Source organism: Equus quagga, chromosome 1 (assembly GCF_021613505.1).
Source record: "Equus quagga isolate Etosha38 chromosome 1, UCLA_HA_Equagga_1.0, whole genome shotgun sequence".
NCBI classification, from domain to species: Eukaryota; Metazoa; Chordata; class Mammalia; order Perissodactyla; family Equidae; genus Equus; species Equus quagga.
Genome location: NC_060267.1, coordinates 36607866 through 36617472, shown reverse-complemented (window position 1 = coordinate 36617472; position 9607 = coordinate 36607866).

The following is a 9607-nucleotide window of genomic DNA, read 5'->3' as shown; positions in this document are numbered from 1 at the left end:
CTAAATTGTTGATTGCATAATTATGGTACTTTATCACTTAATCTGTCCAAATACCTACTACACTTTTTGGCATTGTTTATATTTTTGCTTAGCAACCAATGAAGCATGGGTTGAAGTCCAAGAGAGAACTATTGAACAATGGGTCCACAAACCCAACAACTGAAGGGAGTGAACGGTCCCACAAAAACAAGTTCAATTGCTTTTCATTACATGCCTCTGGGTGGCCAAATGCTTGGGCAGAAAATTAAGCTTGCTTAAACTAGCCACATTTACACTTCTCAGGTTGAAGCCCAGTCTTTCAATTTGTGTTAAACAACTATTGTAAAATAATTTAATTATTTTCCAAGTTTTTAAGTGATGTGAAAGGACAGATCTATAAAGATAATTTATAGTTTAGTTCCCTGGCTACCCCCAATAGGTCATCTGGGAGGCTGTCGATTCTACCATGGACTGAGAATATAAAATATTATAAATATATTATATACAAATTATCCATCATATTCCAAAACTTATATTTTTTCTAAACAGGACTATGGTTCTGCCAGCCATGGTTTGTGTTGATTTCTCTCCCCATATTTTTTCCTTGGCAAATATTATTCACTGACAGCTCCATCTCAGGAGTTATGAATAGTCAGCTCCACATGTATGCAGGGTTCTTCCTAACCCAAGTTATTAGCTGTGCCAGATGTTATTATGCTTCTTGAAATGTAAGCCTAAAAAGTGATCTTAGCGTAAGTTAAAAGATAATTCAGTGAGCAGGTGTTTCATTGATATGAGGGAATAAGTATATTTAACACATGGGAAGAATGTGAACATTGTGGCCAGAGGGCAGACTGTGATAGATTGCGAAAATGGCTCCAACTCATCACCCTTCCTTTCTACACATTCTGTAATGTGACTTTGTAGTTCCTTCTATCAAAAGGTAGAGCCTCTTTACCCATCCTTTAAATGTAGACTGGCCTCGTGACTTGCTTTGGCAATGGAACTCAGTGATGTGTCTGTGTACCAGTACCAAGCCGAAGTCTCAAGAGGCCTTGCACACATCCCCTTACTGTTGGACACTCTTTCTCCATGGGAACAAGTGTAGGATAATCTGCTGAATGATGGTAGACCACGTGAGACAGAAGGCTAGCTTAGACCAGTCAGTCCTTACCTGACCTGTCAACTCAGACTCATAAGCAAACCCAGGAAAGATCATCCAGGCCTGGCCTGGATGCTTACCAGAAGCACCCAGAGACTTCTGAGATAAAGAAAATGTTTGTTGTTTTAGGTCACTCAAATTGGAGGTATGATATAGCAATAGGTAACTCACACATCCTCCTTTTACTCAAGCTGGTCCGGAAAGCACTTTCTTTATGGCCTTTCATAAAAGGTTGTAGAATGCAGGAAAGGAAGAGGAATGCAGGTTGCTTTCTGATAACCCTTAAGAGTTTCATTAGATCTCATCATTTTTGTCATCTATTGGTTGTATTCATAAATATGGAACAATAAAAATTTAGGACAAATGCAACATTTTCACCCATTTCTATTGTAAGTCTCAGGTTTCTAGGAAAATTAAGAATCAAATTATGATGGTTCTGATGTCCTGTGGGTCTGTAATGATGGATGCCTATTATGGATTCTTCTCCCCACTAAACACTCCTCAATCCTCTGGAATGCATTTAACTCTCTAACTTCATCTCTTGCTACCACTTTTCATTGTCTTCATGCCTCTTAAACTTTATTCACTCAAGAAATATTTGTTGGGCACCTACTATGTGCCAGGAATTCTTCTAGGTGCCAGGGATATAGGATATAGCAGTGAACAAAATAAACAAAGCCTTTGCCCTCAAAGAGCTTGTTTGGAATGCCAACTGGCAATCAATAAGCAAAACATTACTCTCTACCATGTTGGATGATGGTGAGCGCTATGCATGAGAATAAAGCAGGAATAGAAAAGTATTGATATTCTATTTTATACAGGAAGCCTTCCCTAACAAGGAGAAATTTGAGCAGAGACCTGAATGCAGCAAGGAAACAAGTCACGAAGATATAATGGGGGTAAAACGTGCTCCAGCAGAGAGAAGAGACTGTGCAAATGCACTGAGGAAGAAGTGTGCTTGGGGAATATTTAGGAGGCCAGTGTGCCTGGCATAGAGCCAGCAAGGGAGAGCCGTAGAAGATGAACTGAAAGAGGCCACAGGGCGAGATCGTGAAGATCTTTGGGGTTGTAAAAATTATGGACTTCATCTATAGAGAGATGGAGAATCATTTGAAGCTCCAGCAATGTTTGACTGTTGCAGTTTTCCTAACTATGTTGTTTCAAGCTGTGTGTGTGCAGGCGTGTGTGTGTTTGTGTGTGGGGGGGCATGCATGTGCAAACGTTTTCTCTGATATGATTGGCTATTGCTTTCTCCACCTGGCACACATCTACTCATAAAATGAAACCTAGCTTAAATTTCACCTACCTTGGTGAAGTAAATCTCCAGGAATGTACTTTCTTTTCTATTTTCCTCAGGAAAATATGTATTTTTTCGTGCAAGTTGGGATACATTTGAGAGTAAAATGAGACTCTCTCAATATTACATCAAGACAACAGGTTTGAACTGACATATATTGGGAAAATAGGAATGTGTGCTTACCTTACTTTAATGTCGACCACATGATGCTTCAATTATGGGTCCTAGGGCTCTTTTCCTGCTGGAACGTGACCTCCACAAAAGCAGAATCATTTTGTCTCTGAGGTTTGCAGACCTTTGTAGAGTCTGACATAAGATGGGAATTTAACAAATGATTTTCAACCAAAAACTTGTGTTGAGTTTTAAACATGCCTTTTATTTTTTTGTTATGGTTGATTGTATTATTTTTCAATTTTTTTGCTGTCTGTTTCTGGCAAAGGCTTATATTTTCCTGTCCCATTGACGTCAACATCAGGATTGGCTACATGACTCATAGTGCCCCTCTCTGTGGGATGAATATATGACTACATCCTGTTGAACTCAAAATGGGCAGATGAGTTGCTTTGATCATTGAAATATGAGTGGAAGTGAGTCCAAGTGACCCGTTGTCCCAATTTATCAGGATTGAGCAGGCTCCCAGAATGTAAGGCTTTCAGTTTTAAAAACCAGAACAGTGCAGGCAAACCATCCTTGTACTGGACAAAGCAACAGCTGGTCACGCTAGAAGTGACAAGTGCCACTTACAAAGAGAAGCTTTAAGATTCATCGTATAGTTCTTCCGTTTTCTTTTCCCTTTGCCATAAGATCAGCAACATCCCAAAGAGAGGATGTTCCATTAGGCTGGTTCTTAGACTGAAAAAACATGGAACAGGGTCATAGCTGATGATAATGGACAGGTAACAAGGGCAAGAAAGAAACCTTTGTTTTTGTAAGCCACTAAGATTTTGGCGTCATTTGTTAATGCAGTATAGCTAAGCCTAAACTGACTGATGGTTACCTTTCCATGGATACATATTTAAATGTTGGTCTGCTTAATATAAATTTTAAATTTCTAAGGATAAAATAACATTTTCCTTTAAATCCCAAACAAAGCTTAGCAGAATATCTCTAATGTACTGGAGTTTTGATAAATATTCATTGATTAATTATATTACAATGTTCTCAACATCTGTATATCTAGGAACATTCTCATTTAGCTCAGAGTAATAGGGGGTCTGTCATTTGGATAAATTCTGCTGATTTTAGGCAGATCTGGCAAACAAAACTGCAGTCTCTCTGTGCAAGTTACTCAGAGAAAATGCGGAACGGGTTTGATAAAACATTTTTTCCCCTCTGCCTCCTGGCTTGTCCCAGCTGAGATCCTTTGGATTATATGGCCAAACTGAAGTCAAGCAAAGTTTCCTTCTGGCAAAACAGAAGTGCCATCAATAATTTACTGGGAAAACGAAGGGTCAGTCTCTGGGTGGGTGCTGGTTCTCGCAGCATTTATGTGTCATAGTCAATCACAGTGAAGTCATTGCATCCTACACTCTGCCAGCCTCCTCTGGTAACTGATGAGGCACTTTTGGTAATAGCATTCTCATTTCCAGACATCGCCTATTTTATCATTTGCAATTGTAGGATATTTTTGACATCCTTATTTCTTTTTGTAAGATCACAGTGACTTTATATCAGTAAATTTGTCAGTGCACACTGACTGGTCAGCTGTGACAGGAAAAGCACTAAATGGATGTGATTCAATTTTAAATATAATTAATAAATGACTGGGAAATATTTCCCTTACGAATACACTTACGTTTTGTTGCATACTCTAATCCATGTGCTCAAAAAATATCTAGTGTCAAGTATATTTTTATATAAGAAGAGAGAATAGGTGTCAGAATTATTACGAAGCTGGTTTAATGACAAGCATTTGAAATAATGTCGCCTTTTCTCTAAATTATGAATATCACAACACAAACACACACATTAGGTCTGTTTAATTACCTGCTATGCTTCATATTTTAACGAGGCAGAAAGGTAGAGGGAACTTGCTGCTTGTTTAGTTAGAGTAACCCTGGAAGGTATTTTTATTTCTAGTTTTTAGAGGAGAAACTGAGATCTGAGAAATTAAGTAATTTTCTCTAAGTTACTCAGTGAGTAAGAATAGATAGAGAATTTGAATTACGTGTATACAGTGTCAAAGCTGCTTTCCTTGTGCCTCTCTGTCTTCTGCCTAATTCCAGAAGCTCAAGCTGATACTCCTGTGCCTACGGGCACATCCCTAGCTAACCATTCCCACTGCAATTTCTTGACCACTCCTGCTCACCTTGAGTTTCTTAGAAGCTTACTTCTGGAACCTTCCAAGCTTAATTTCTCTTTCTTTGCCTATATATTTCCTGCCCTACAAACCCTCCTTGGTTTGGTCAATTATGCCGTCAACCAAGTTTCAGACAAGTGGGGTATAAGGATGGATTTTTCTGGGTTAGTACCGCTTTCAAGGAACCATCTTAAATGTACCTTAGTCCTTTTGTGCCATTAGTGCCAAATCAAGGGATTCAGAAGTAGGATTTCTTCCTGCTGAGGAAAGTATATAGTCTCAATTTCTCATTCATAGAGTGCCATATAATAAAAGTCACTTTTTTCTAGTACCCTATTGAATCAGGATGAACCCTCCGAGAAGCAAAATCAGAAGAGGGTTTTTTGTTTTCTTTGAACTCCTTCCCAGGGCTGCTATGTACAGTTGTGCAAACTGTGCATTTCACACCTCTAGGGGACACCATTCACATTTGTAATATCATACATTTGTGTATTGATTCACAGCAATTTGAAGGCAGATGACAGTAAAGTGTCCTGAGGAAGCTGCAGCTTCCTTCGAATCTCACAAAAGCATCATTGGAGCCAGCACTGCCTGCTTGTTTCCCGAATGAAAAACCATGACAGTCAAGGAAAATCTTTAGACTTGCTTTTCATGCCTCCTCCTAATAACTAGATAATTTTGATGGGTATTAGTACTGTTTAAAAAATTTGTTGTGCAGTAAGCCTTCGAAAAGTAAAATACATTTCGGTCAGGTGGGCCAAGATATCCAGATAAATGCATGCATGTATTATGGGGGCCTGGTAAGTAGAGTTGTGGGCATGTAAAGGGGTCTGGGTAGACCTAGAAGACATCCAGAAAGATCTGTTTGGGCAACTCTTGAGGTATCCAGATTCTTCCATAGAAGAAGGAATATACCTGGTAAATGAAAGAAACATGTTTTGAAAGTGAGAGCAAAATTTTCCACCAAATACGTATTATTGTAACAACTGTTATAGCTTCTTATTGTGTGTGTACGCGTGTGTCACTCCAACTACTACTGAGGCAAGAGATTTAACTTTAGGTAAGACCACTGATGTGAGAGGATCCTGTTCTAACTTTTTCCGCTTTATTAACTGAATTAAAATTAATGTTGTGAACCAAAGCTTTATTTTAGGGCTAACTTCCTTACGTTCCATGTTAAATAGATTAAATAAAATGATCAGAAAGCTTTAAACAGTTTTTTTTTTCTTTCTTTGAGGTCAATACTACGTTTACCCAGTGGTCAGCTTTGCAAGCTATTTCACTCCTATTTTAATGGGCACATAACGATCATTACATTAAAATTAATTTCCATCAGGGTTTCCAAGGATGGTACCCCCAGTGGAGATTTTAGGAAAGCTGTGCCATTCAGAGGTTGAGAAGAAACCCTAAGAAATCATTATATCAGGTTAGAGTTAAGAGATTTTCACACAGGAAAAGTAATTGAAAAATATATATTTTGCATAATGAAATAGATGACAAATTGGGCAAGCTGGTCTATTAATGAGCCTCCTGTAAAGCCAAGAAGCCACTGAAGCAGAGCGTGAATGCATGAAGAGGAGTCTCTGATCTTAACTTTTAACAACCAATTTTAATCAAACCATTTGAGGCACAGAGTTCTTAGGGCCCCATGAAGGAGAGGGCAATTTGAAAGACAAATAAAAGAAGACATGTTAGATGAATTGAATTGCAAAGTAACATCATCAGCTTGGAGTTATGATCAGGAAAACTTAGTTTTATTTTGGATTCCATAGAATTCCACGTTCGTTTAAGGCCATGACCATATTCTCCATTAGACCTTCCTTGACAATAGTTTCCAGAGGTAAGGCAATATGACCTTAGGCTTCTGAAGGGCATTTCAGTTAAAAGCCTGAAGAAGGCAGTTCTTTCCGGAAACGTCCATTCAGTATTAACTGAAGTGAAAGGATCAATTATTAAGGGAATGCAGGGGTCTACTACATATATAGATATTTAAGAACTGTTATACCAGCACTAGTTATCAATAATATTTCTTTAAGAATGACCTCCTGCAGAACAAATATTTACATAAATGGCTTCTTCAGATGTTTAGGGACTAAAATCCGTATCTCCTATTTTTTCAAAGGTTAGCAAAAGAAAATATTGTCGGTAGGCATGTGAGGTACTTTTATTCTGATTTATCCAGATGGGCTGTACAATTATCTCAACGTCCTGGAGAGGTGCCAGTTCTCTACTTCAGCTAGTATTGCACGGGTTGCCTCATAGGAACAGCTTACTAATGTAAAATGAAGTGCTCCTTTAAAGAAATGAGTGTGTCCACACCTAAGAGCCTGAAGCCTGGTCATGCAGGATCATGGGTTTGCATGACAGAGTGGGTGGGAGTGGGAGTCTCGATTTCCTCCTCGGTGAAACTGAGTTTATAGTATAATTGGTGGTTCTCCATCCTTGCAGTGCCCTTTTGAATCATGGGAGAGCTTTAAAAATAAAGCTCTCCACACTCAGAGATGCTGCTTTCATTGGCCTGGGGTGGGGCCCAGTATTTCTCAGTGTTTCAGATTCCCCCATGTGATCCTAGTGAATAATCAATAAGGAACCTGCTGATTTTACTTTAAGCTGTCTCAGTTTCATGGATGAGTAGAGAGATCACGCAGGAGAGGGGACAGAGCCAGGGATGACAAAGGACAACATTCCTTAAAGGAATTGAAATTTCCTGCAGCCATAAAATCTCAGGTCCTCGAACTTCCATTGTAAATATTAATGAGTGTGTCTAACTTCCTTTCATGCGACAATGAGAAATAAGGTCTTAATTTGATAACTTTATTTTCCTTTAACATGCTTTTTTCAAAGGACACAAAGTCTCATTTGATAGAACCATAGAACCTGTGAGGGCAAGGATTTTTATGTTCACTATTGTACGCCCAGCACTTACCATAGTCCCTGGCTTATAGTAGGCACTCAATTAATATGTGTTGAATAAATAAATGAATAAATGCATTTGTAGTTGACCCATTATATTATGATTTTAAATGAGTAATCTGCGATTCAAGTACTTTAGTGATGGATGAATACAATTACAAGAAAGATAGAGATAAATCATGATACAATTGACAAGTTAAGAAAAAATCAACTGGTTTTCCTCTCTATATGACATCAAAAAATTAGGCTTTGAGACTACCACTTTAACTTTGACTAAAACCAACTCTTTTGGGAAATGAACCTCCTTTTCTGATTAACTTCTCTTCTTTTTGCTATTTTTCTTCTCTTTCTGTTCTTCTCTCCCTTTCTCTTTCCTCTTCTTTCTTTTTCTTCTATCTTCTTTTCCTCAATGTCCAAACTAACCAACATATTTCTCCTTTCCCTAAATCTGCTCTTCCTTTCCAGTTTCCCTGGGTAATAGCCACATCCAGGCTGGAATCCCTGTACCTCTTCAGCCCTCAGCTTTCTCCTGCCCATGGCCAACCAGTTGCTAATATTTCTTAATTTTAGCAGTGCTTATCCTATTTTCTAACTTCACTGATAGTCTCTTTTTCTAGCTATTCACTCCTAATATTCTCTAGTCTTCCAAGCTTCTTGCCTCTCCAACTCAGCTCTATGCAGAAGAGTTTTCTTTTGAAAATATTGATTTGTTTATGCGACGACTCTTCGAAGCCTTAAAAAATTCCTAGCTCCTTAGCAGGGCACTCAGCTCCCTCTCTTACTATTCTAATGACCTGCCTTATCTACTGTGGCCTCTGTCCATTCAGGTTATGTTTTAGTCATTCTGGTAAATTTATGGGGGAGATTTTTTTTTGGCCAAGGGTCCAACAATGACCACAGGTGGGGAGTAATCTCAAGCAGCAAATCACTCACTCACTGTGACGAATCACTGTCAGGGAGGTATGCACCTGCTGTGATATCCTCTAATTGATGTTTTAAGTCTTTGAAGTTGTGTACAATAAAATTAGTCTCCTAAGTACTAACGGACAAAATGAAGTCACAAGCAAGATTCACATTGGCGACTGTTTATATGGAGAACTACCTAAATGGAGGAACAGGGAAGATGGGCATGAAGATTTGTATTGAGAGCATCTACAATAAGTATAGATTTAAAGATTTAAATCTATATCAATAATTGCTACTCATTCAGTGCTTCTCAAAACACTAGGAGGTGTTATATTCTCTATTTTAGCTTTGGGAGAATGTAACTTGACCAAAATCATGTAGCTACAGTTGTAGATGGGATAGACTTCAAGGTCCACACCAAGTTATATCAAATTCCTGTATATGTTTGTTTCCTTTGCAATTAACACAGGACTCATCATTGTTAGAGTGTATGTGGTTAAAAGGTGTTTTTCTCTGTCTGGTAGTGAGCTCATGAAATGAATTAAAAATATATATCTGTTTACGGTAAAATGTGGGAATAAATAATATAATGCTGATTCACCCACACTATCCCTTCACACTGACATTCTCATCTGATGAACAGTCCACACTTTGAGTCAGCTGGGCCAAGGCATCTTCTGAGACATTGTAGCTGATAAAGCTGATTGACCTACACAAATTTTAAGCTCATGGCTTTTTTTTTTTTTTAGCTCCTGTCTAAATGAGTCCAAACAGTAGATCTTTTATATTTATTCTTTGTAGATTCTTCATAGAGCAGAGAGAGTGAGAGAGAGCTCTAATATACTTTTAAAATAAGAACGTTCCACTTTTTCACTTTTTCTTTTTGATTCATTTTCAGCTCTCTGTATGATTAATTAGTTAAAGATAGACACTTTAAGAATATCTTCTAAATTTTATTCTGTCATTATATAAGTAAATTTATTACCCATCTTCATGAATCTGTGTTTTGAAACAGATCCTGTCTGGTTTGACATTTTCTGAGTTTAATGCC